Source organism: Patella vulgata, chromosome 4, assembly GCF_932274485.2.
Source record: "Patella vulgata chromosome 4, xgPatVulg1.2, whole genome shotgun sequence".
NCBI lineage: Eukaryota > Metazoa > Mollusca > Gastropoda > Patellidae > Patella > Patella vulgata.
In genome coordinates this window covers 77,650,824-77,661,473 of record NC_065882.2, presented here as the reverse complement: position 1 = coordinate 77,661,473, position 10,650 = coordinate 77,650,824, and positions in this window count along the sequence as shown.

The window sequence follows — 10,650 nt, the reverse complement described above, 5'->3', positions numbered from 1 at the left end:
CTAGTATTTTATATTTTATCATTGAACGATAAAACCTATAGACGCATAGTCAGAAAGATGCTCAGTAATAAGCAGTAATTGTATTCCATAGAATTTTGACCTGTGTTATGCTAGAGCTAAATCTGCCCAGTGCAAGATCCTTCTTTGGGCCTGAAATGTTAGCTAAATTATTAATTAGACATTGATTAAAGTAGCTAAGTCTCTAACTTAATATCATCCAAAATCTTCAACATTGAAAACACGAATTATTTGTCAATTTAAAACAACATTGATGCTGTGATCTTACCGGAAAAAGATGGGCTTCTGATATCCAATATTTAAGGCAAAATAAATATTTTACCATTGGTACACGAATCGTGTACCATAATGCGTTTCAGCTCCAGTTCTAGCAAGAGACTCGAGGAAAGAGGCTAGACATATTGCACCAAACCAAACGGCGTATGTAGACTGGAATAACCAGACGCTAGGAATTTGCATTCGATTGAGACTGCTGGCTTATTTCACGGAACATAACTGATTTGAAATTAGAGTAAAAACGGAAACGATTGAATGTAAATCAGTTTATATACATTCATATTACAGTATTATATGAGTTGCAACCGACTTGTGTCAATTTCTAGGTCCCAAATGTTAGCGATTTAGCTCCTTTAACCTATCCAGACCATAATCAACTCTCATAATCAAATGAGTTTTGAGCAGCAAGTCGGATTCACGTCCAGTAAATATCGCAGGCTAGCGATGACACGAAGGGTTGATTATGGTCTGTATAAGTTAATTAATGTCTAATTAATAACTTAGATAACAATTCAGGCCTAAAGGAAGACTTGCAATAGGCAGGTTTAGCTCTTGCATAATGTATGTTTAAGTAATGATTAAAATTATAACTAGGACTGTAGATTAAAAGAAAGTTGTGATACATTATTCATATTATGCTTTTTAAAAGAATTTAGAAATGAAATGAAATGAAATCGGGTTTAACGTCCTACTGTTCTGCTCGGAACTGGGCTAATGAAGTCGGGCATACGCCATACAGTGTCTTATGAGGCAAATTTTTGCCCGGACAGCGGCACTACGACCTACTCTTATATCGAATTCCAACTGTCAAGGGATCTTTTACGTGCACGCCAATGTGTACACGGGACCTCGGTTTTTCGCCCCATCAGAACAACTAAACAGCTGTACTTGTCAGGACCTCCGTCCTGCATCACTGACAAGGGTTAGGGGTTAATTGATAACGTTTCAGGTCGATAGAAGTTATGAATTAAACTCCAACTTTTTGTACACAAATCATCTGTACTACTGTTCAGTGGGGACGACTACTTCATCTTATATTCCTATCTATATTCCATCCATCTGCATCAGTCACTGATCCAGCAGCTTCTCGGCTTTATTGTAGGGTATCACACACAGCCAACAATTTGCTGTTATAAGAGTTGAATCTGCTTTTGTACATGCATAGTCCTGTTTTGTTTGATTAGACCTAATCCTACTTAATACTGTTGTAATGGAGGCAAATTATGATTAGTCAATAGTCCGATTAACAACCAATAGCTAATTGCGTAACAATATCATTGGACCAAATATATTTACATAACGTTACGTCATGACACACGATTTTATTACGCCCAATTAACCAGTGCAGAGCAGAATATTGCAAAAAAAACTAATTGTCTGACAAACGAGGCTATCAAAACAAATACAATGTAGACAATACTTTCACTGTTTTGAATACCTTAAATCACTGTCCGAAGTTTTAGGGAAGACCCCAAATTAAACGAAGAGCTGCCATGTTGCTGTACTTGGGATATATTTGATTGAACGGGAAGAATAGACACTTTCCCTCAAAAGTATCAGAAGCCAATCCAGCAATGGCCAGAGGTGGATTTATCGGGCCATTGTTTCAGGAATATACTGTACATGACGATTTCGAAAGTGATTTTAAAAACGACAGAGACACAGTACTATGGAGCGGAATTCAAGACATAATTCTTAACCTGGGAAATAATTGTGTTAATAAGCCTACATGTACTTCAATACATGTAACGTCTTAGATATGTAAAATAGTAATATACATGACTTGCTCCTTACATGTTGTAGTTTGAATTTGTACTCCTTTAATACATAATTTTCGTATACAAGAAGACACCTAACCCACTAATTAATAGAAATCAAATGAAATGGTTTTTACCGTCTTACGTTTCTGCACCGGACAGCAGTATTTAAAATTCTAATTGTCAACTGTTATTTTACGTACAAGCTAAGGTGTACCTATGTTTTCTATCCCATCCGTATGACTAGACACTGTTCATTGACAGGTCCTCCGCCATATACCACCACCGAGAATGGAAACCTTTCTCGACCAACACCTGTGATCTCTCTTGGTAAGTGAGCAAGCGTCTTTTTGAAAATCACTGATCAATCCATACTCCCCTGTTTCAATGGAGAAAAATTCATGATATTTTCTCTTTTTTTTTCAATCCACTTACGCGGATTTCTAATATTCTTTGTTTGTTTCGACTTAGCAGCGTGTCGGCGTACAATATGTGGGTATATATTGTCGTCATACCGTGGAATCGAAGTTGAGAGGGTTACCCTTTAAAGTACACGATATTTTACAATGGCAAAATAGATATAATCATCATTGTTTATAAAATATATCTTAAAATAAACACTACAAAAGTTTTTGTTATTCAATAGCACTCTATAATTGTTAAATACATTATGAGAATAAATATGTAATTATGAAAGATTTTTATTAAATTGTTATCTGTAATTTTCGGCCATAAACGAGTTATCGTTCTTGAATTCCGATTAACATTAAAATATTTCATGAGGGGAAGATTAGTAAAATGTTTAAGAAGCTAAACAGACTACAATCTGTTTCAATATATACATTATATTAGTAAATTAAAATTAATAATGGAAAAATCCAAAATATTTAAGAAGTAAAGCATTTTATTTAACATATATAAATGGCCCATTTACTGTATGTAGGAAAGAAATTACGTGCGTTTAAGGGTGCATAATAGCACACGCTTTTGTCTTCTGGTCGAAAAATTAAAGTGCCTGAGTCCATTGACTTTTTGGTCTGAAACCACTCTGCATTGTTCGACAGGTTTCGTACATCGATTATTTTTTGTGTCATAACTTTTAACTGGAATCTAAATTCCTGTAAATTTAATGAGGAATAAAACATTTGATATCGGTGTGATAAACAGTTTATACCGCTACTCTATTTAGTAGTCACTAAGTTCTTGGCGCGACGAGCTAGCCTGGAGGTCGGGTGTTCGATCCCTGCATTGGCCGAGAAAGTTCATCCAGATTTTCGGCGTGGTTCCCCCTTGTCAGTGATGCAGGACGGAGGATCTGACAAGGACAGCTGTCTAGTCCTTCGGATGAGACGAAAGACCGAGGTCCCGTGTATACATTGGAATGCACGTAAAAGATTCCTTGGCAGTTGGAATTTGATATAAGACTAGGCGATAGTGCCGCTGCCCAGGCAAAATTTCCCTCATAGGACACTGTATGGCGTATGCCCGTCTTCATTAGCCCAGTATAGGAGCAGAACAGTGGGACGTTAAACCCCATTTCATTTCATTTCATTTCTTAGCGCGACATGTTTTTCTGCCATTATCATTGTTTCGATATGTTTTGGGGGTTTTTTGTTTGGGGGGGGGGGGGGGCATTATCATTTGTTTCAAAATGTTTTTATCCTACAAACATCTGGAATGCAGGTGGCCACAGACTGGGATTTCAGTTCCAAAGTCACATATATAAGGCTATATCTTGCTTTGCTTTATACGAGCTGGTAGCGGACTTCGCCGGCTGCAACGGAAAATTGTCAGAAACCCCAATTTCACCCCCACCCCAAGCTGATCATGCTCGTTCACCTATGGTTACCCATAAAAAGCTAAACGAAGTTAGTATTTGTAGGATGGACACATGAAGCTAGATGAAGTTAAGGTTTGGAGAATAGACACAAGAAGCTAGATGAAGTTATTATTTGGAGGAAAGGCACAAGAAGCTAGATGAAGTTAGTATTTGGAGGATAGGCACAAGAAGCTAGAAGAAGTTAGTATTTGGAGGATAGGCACCAGAAGCTAGATGAAGTTAGTATTTGGAGGATAGGCACAAGAAGCTAGATGAAGTAAGTATTTGAAGGATGGGGACAAGAAGCTAGATGAAGTTATTATTTGGAATACACCCGTGGAGCTAGATGAAGTAAGTATTTGAAGGATGGAGACAAGAAGCTAGATGATGTTCGTATTTGAAGGATGGACACAGGAAGCTAGATGAAGTTATTATTTGGAGGAAAGGCACCAGAAGCTAGATGAAGTTAGTATTTGGGGGATAGGCACCAGAAGCTAGATGAAGTTAGTATTTGGAGGAAAGGCACAAGAAGCTAGATGAAGTTAGTATTTGGAGGATAGGCACAAGAAGCTAGATGAAGTTAGTATTTGGAGGGTAGGCACAAGAAGCTAGATGAAGTTAGTATTTGGAGGGTAGGCACAAGAAGCTAGATGAAGTTAGTATTTGGAGGGTAGGCACAAGAAGCTGGGTGAAGTAAGTATTTGGAGATAACCCATAAGTTAATAGAAGAAGTTAGCATTAAGGGGATAAGATATAAAAATCTATAAGAGGGTACTCTTTGGACAGCAGCATTCAGACCCGTCTTACTTTGTATTCCAACTTTCACGGGTTCTATAACGCAAACGCAAAGGTGTGCACGGGGCCTATGTTTTCTGTCTCATCCGAATGACTAGATACTATTCATTGACAGGTCCTCCTTCTTGCAAATCTGAGAAGGGGGGGAATCCACGCAGGAAAATACAGAGGAACTTTTTCGGCCCGCACCGCGAGAGACCCTGCGACTTTCTGGCAAGCCAGCGTCTTTAAACTCACCGGTGCGTCGCTCCTGCCCTGTTTAACGGGAAAAAAATTATTTTTATTTTTGTTGTCTTTTATTTCAATCCACTTAAGTGAATTTCAAATATTCTTTGCTTTAAAAGACTTATAACTGCTAGTGGGCGTACAATATGTGGGCATATATTGTCGTCATACCGAAAAATCGAAGTTAATAGGGATACCCTTTAAGATACACGATTTTTAACAATGGTGAAATAGATATAATCATCATAGTCTATAAAATATATCTTGAAATAAACAATGCATAAGTTTCTGTAATTCAATAGAAACCTAGTGTTGCTTTATTGTGTTAAATATATTATGAGAATAAATATGCATTCATGAAAGATATCTATTAAATTGTTATCTGTAATTTTCTGCCATAAACGAGTTATCGTTCTTGAATTCCGATTAACGTTAAAATATTGTATCCTAATGATCTCAGGGACATGTCTATTCGACAATAACACCCCTCTAAATGCGAAACATGGGGTGTTTATCTCCTAAGTCACTAAGCTCGTAGCGCGACATGTTTTTCGGGCATAGTCATTTGTTTCGATATGTTTTCGTGCATTATCATTTGTATCGATGTGTTTTTCGGCCATTATCATTTGCTTCGATATGTTTTTCGCGCATTATCATTTGTTTCGATATGTTTTTCGGGCATTATCATTTATGTCGACATGTTATTCTCCCACAAACCTCTGTAATTCAGGTGGCTACAGACAGGGATTTTAGTTTTAAAGCCACATAAATAAGGCTATATCTGACTATGCTTTATCTGTCGTACAGTGCGCCTTCGGGACTCGCTGGTACAGGCCGCGACGGAAAATTTTCTGACACTTTCTTTTCTACCCGACCTCACCCCTTCCTTCCCCCAAACTGATCGGAATCGTTCGCCTATAGTTACCCATAAGAAGCTAAGGGAAGTTAGTATCCGGAGAATAGACAGTGGAAGTTAAGGGTTTGGAGGTACCCCATCAGATGCTAGAAGAAGTTATCGTTAAGGGGATGAGATATAAAAGCTACAATAGGGTACTCTTTGGACACTCGTTAATTAGCGTTCACCCTGTTAACACCTGCTGCTCCAGTGATCCAGTCTTCCAGTTATCCAGTCTTCCAGTAAACCAGTCACCTTGGACCCGATAGTTAAAACTTATGTCGTACCAGAAGAAGAGACCAGCCGAGTATCCTACCACGTGGCGGTCAGCAGCACGGATAGATGAACCGACAGGGGAATCTTGAAGTGCCTGACAGACCTACTCGGCAAGTGGGATGACATCCTAACCATATACCTGAAAGAGAAAGAATGGCACGTACACGTACGCACAAAAGAAACCAAAACAAAAATCCTCGAGGCAGAGAACCACACCCACATGGGAATAACCTACCGCTTCCACAAACGCTTCGCCAAAGTGCTCACCCTCGCGGTATATGACTTCCCAGTCTCTTACTCTGATGAATAATTCATCGAAATAATGACAGACATAGGTCAAGTAAGATCGTTCAAAGACCTCCGGCTAGGTAATACAAATGTCCACAGAAGAATAAGAGAAGTCGAGATAGAAATACCAAATAAAAAAGTAAAAGAAATACCCAACCTAATAGTACTTCAAGCCCACTACGGAGACGCGAGAGTTAGAATAGTTACGCCAGGCCAACCATTCTCCATGTATTAGATGTGAGAAGCTTGGCCACTCACGGAAAGAATGCCCTCTCCGAGGCCCTGAAAAAGAAAGGAGACAGTTCCACCAGCAGTAAAAACAGTACAAGACAGGAAGCCAGCTCCGACGGCACCAACAGTCTCGAAAAGTTTACCAGCCAACCAGTCTCCGCCAGTCCAACCACCAGCTTTAAAAAGAAGACGAGAAGGAGAAGCTAGATCTCCAACAACACCAGATCTCGAGAAATCAAAAATTCGAATTTATAAAGCCACGGAATCCATCAATAGGATTATACGAAGTAGAAAGCAGTATCCACACCTCAACACCAGGCATCTACGAAATCCGAGAGATATTCGAATTTTAAAAAAAACGTCATCAAACATAACACGTGATGTTCTGCGATATCACTTCGGTGGAAGCGGACGTAAAATACAACTAACTTACAACAACAACAACTCTTTGGACAGCAGTATTAAGGTCCGGTCTTATTTCATGGGGGGAATCACGGTGGCTAAGTGGGTTAGACGCTGGCTCGCTAGCCTGGAGATCGGGTGTTTGATCCCTACATTGGCCGAGAAAGTTCATCCAGATTTTCCGGCGTGGGTCCCCCTTGTCAGTGATACAGGACGGAGGGCCTGGCAAGGACAGCTGTCTAGTCGTTCGGATGGGACGAAAAACCGAGGTCTCGTGTACACATTCGCGTACACGTACAAGATCCCTTGACAGTTGGAATTCGATATAAGAGTAGGCTCGTAGTGCAAGAGCTAAATCTGTCTATTATTGCAGGTCTTTCTTTAGTCCTGAAATGTTATCTAAATTATTATTAATTAGACATTAATTAACTTATCCAGACCATAATCAACTCTAGATGGCATCGCTAGCCTGCGATCTTAAGTGGATTGTGAGCCGATTTACTGCATAACTTCCCTTCTCGATTAAACGATTAAATAGATAATCGAGACTATGCTGTTTATCGTACTGACTTTAGTAATGATGACCGAGGCTAGGCAGAAATTTCATTCGCTTAGTTTTCGGTTCATAGTGGATCAATTTGAATGAAATTTTCAGCAAATTGCCTTTACGTTATCTAGTTTTTAACTATTATAGTGAGAACTGCCAACCCGTTATCGAATCTCCCATAATGTATCTTTAAGAAACTAAACAGACTACAATCTTTTTCAATATAAACATCATGTTATTAAATCAAAATAATTAATGGAAGATTTTCAGACACTTCTATTTCTAACCCCACCACGCCCACCCCCTCTCCCCTCCCCTCTCCCCTCTCCCCTCATCTTCCTCCAAGCTGATTGAGCTTGTAACCGTTATAACAATATTGCGTCACCTTCGTTTGTTCTTGTTCCGCGTTATATATGCCCATAGAGGCAAGCGTAACCTTTTGTGTAAACAAGAATAATAGACATATCATTTTAATTGACTGACCTGACATAGCCGACCTTCATTTATGCTTGGTGGGTTGGATGGCCGAATGGTTAGCACGTGCGTGCTGTATCATACGGCCTGTCATTGAGTCAACTGGCGTGGTTTCGAATCCCCAGTTGTACGTGACAAGGAAGAGGGTCGCCTGTCCAACCTCGTGGGTTTTCTCCGGGTCCTCCGGTTTCCTCCCACTGCTAAAGACCCCTAACGCCCACTCGACACAAACTAGGTCATTTAGGGACTAACACGAACAGCAAGGTTCCCGTACCGATGATTTGAGAATACTACTTTCTCTGTAAGGATAAACCTAGCCGTAATTAAAAACACTAAAAAAAATAAAATGAAATAAAGAGGGTTTAACGTCCTACTGTTCTGCTCCGAACTGGGCTAATGAAGACGGGCATACTCCATATGGTGTGCTATGAGGGAAATTTTGCCCGAACAGCAGCACTACGGTCTATTCTTATATCGAATTTCAACTGTCAAGGGATTTTTACGTGCACGCCAATGTGTACACGGGGCCTTGGTTTTTCTTCACATCCGAACGACTAGACAGCTGTCCTTGTCAGGCCCTCCGTCACGCATCACTGACAAGGGGGGGGGGGGGTCTAAAAAGAAAGATAGTCGAGGCATACTCTGTAACGTAGTCTAGTTCCCGACGTAGTCCAGTTCCTGTATAGTTTAAGTTCCGGTATTGTTTTGTATGCAGATGTGTTATATTCTGTTCCGACAAAAATAACCCCTATATGTACGAAACTGATCTATGTTTTCACAGTTTCCGGGCGCTGCCGCTCGATTTTTCGGACAAAAATGATACAGCCCCCAAGTAAAATCGGCCCGTACGCCTATGAGTCGAGAAAGAATAGGAGATAGATAAAGCTTCAGGGGAAGGAGGTCACCATTTAACGAATAGCAAAAGTTTTGTGTCAAGGAAAACACAAACATCCAACGATGTTTAAATGGACGTGTCCAAGATGAAGAAAGAAACGTTATTTTTTTCCCACTAAATAGTTATTAAACAGTATCAATACTGATAAAAAAAAACCAATAAAAGTTATAAATATGCAGTAATACGAAGAATGAACACATTCAGTGACCACGTCACGAGATGTAACCACGCCTATCATGTCACGTGTCTTCTTAGCTGAATCCCTCCATCATTGGATAAGAATACAATTTATAATACTTTAATCCACTTCCGCGGATTCAAATATTTTAAGTCCTTGTTAGGGACTTATCTGCATTAGGTGTTCAATATTTGGTTTATATTGTCGACATAACGCGGAATCTAAGTTGAGAGAGTTACTTTTTAAAGTACAGGATTTTTTACAATGGCAAAATAGATATAATCATCATAGTCTATAAAATATATCTTGAAATAAACAATACATAAGTTTATGTTATTCAATAGCAGTCTACAATTGTTTTATTGTGTTAAATACATTATGATAATAAATATGTATTTATGAAAGATATTTATTAAATTGTTATCTGTAATTTTCTGCCATAAACGAGTTATCGTTCTTGAATTCCTATTAACGTTAAAATATTTTAAGAAACTAAACAAGACTGATCTGTTACAATACAAACATTATGTTATTAAATCAAAATTAATAATGTAAAAATCCAAAATCCAAAATCAAATGCAATATTTATGAAGTAAAACATTTTATTTGACACTTAAACACGTGTAAATGGCCAATTGACTGCATTTAGGTAAGAAATTAAATGCGTTTAAGTATTCAAAATAGGGATATAGACATAGGAAACTATAAGAGCAATTTGAAGTTAGGCGTTAGAAGCTAAACGAAGTTAGTATTTTTAGGTAACCCACTTAGACCCCACCCCACCCCAATCAATCAGTCGAATGAAAGCCGCTGCAATTCGGCGCTGGTTGATAGGGACAGAAATTCGTCTGTACACTGTGTCTGCCGCTTGAGTAAGTTGGAAATATAATAATAAGTTGTTATAGTAAGTTGGGGGTTGGATGGCCGAATGGTTCGCACGTGCGTGCTGTATCATAAGGCCTGTCATTAAGTCAACTGCCGTGGTTTCGAATCCCCGGTTTTCTCCGGCTCCTCCGGTTTCCTCCCACTGGCTAAAGACCGCTACGCGCAAGCGAATTATTGAAATAAAAAAATTAAAACCATATTTTAGTCCCGAAATGAACTAGTTTGTGTCGAGTGGACGTTACCCCCCCCCCCCTCTCTCTCTCTCTCTCTCTTCCCCTTGTGAGTGATGCAGGACGGAGGGTCTGACAAGGACAGCTGTCTAGTCTTTCGGATGGGACGAAAAACCGAGTTCCCGTGTACACATTGGCGTTCACGTAAAAGATCCTTTGATATTTGGAATTCTATATAAGAGTAGGCCGTAGTGCCGCTGTACGGGAAAAATTTCTCTAATAGCACACTGTATGGACATTAAACCCCATCTCTCTCTCTCTCTTTCTCTCTCTCTCTCTGTTATAGTAAGTTAGAAATAGGCAAATAAGTTGTTAGAGTAAGTTAAAAAAGAGAGTAATAAGTTGTTAGACAAGTTATTGAATTACTAAGAGTTTTAACCAGCAGTCCGCGCCCGGCTATCGTAGAGTCGTGATCAGTTTGTGTAAATAAAGTAAACCCTGGTAATAGTGCAGATATTA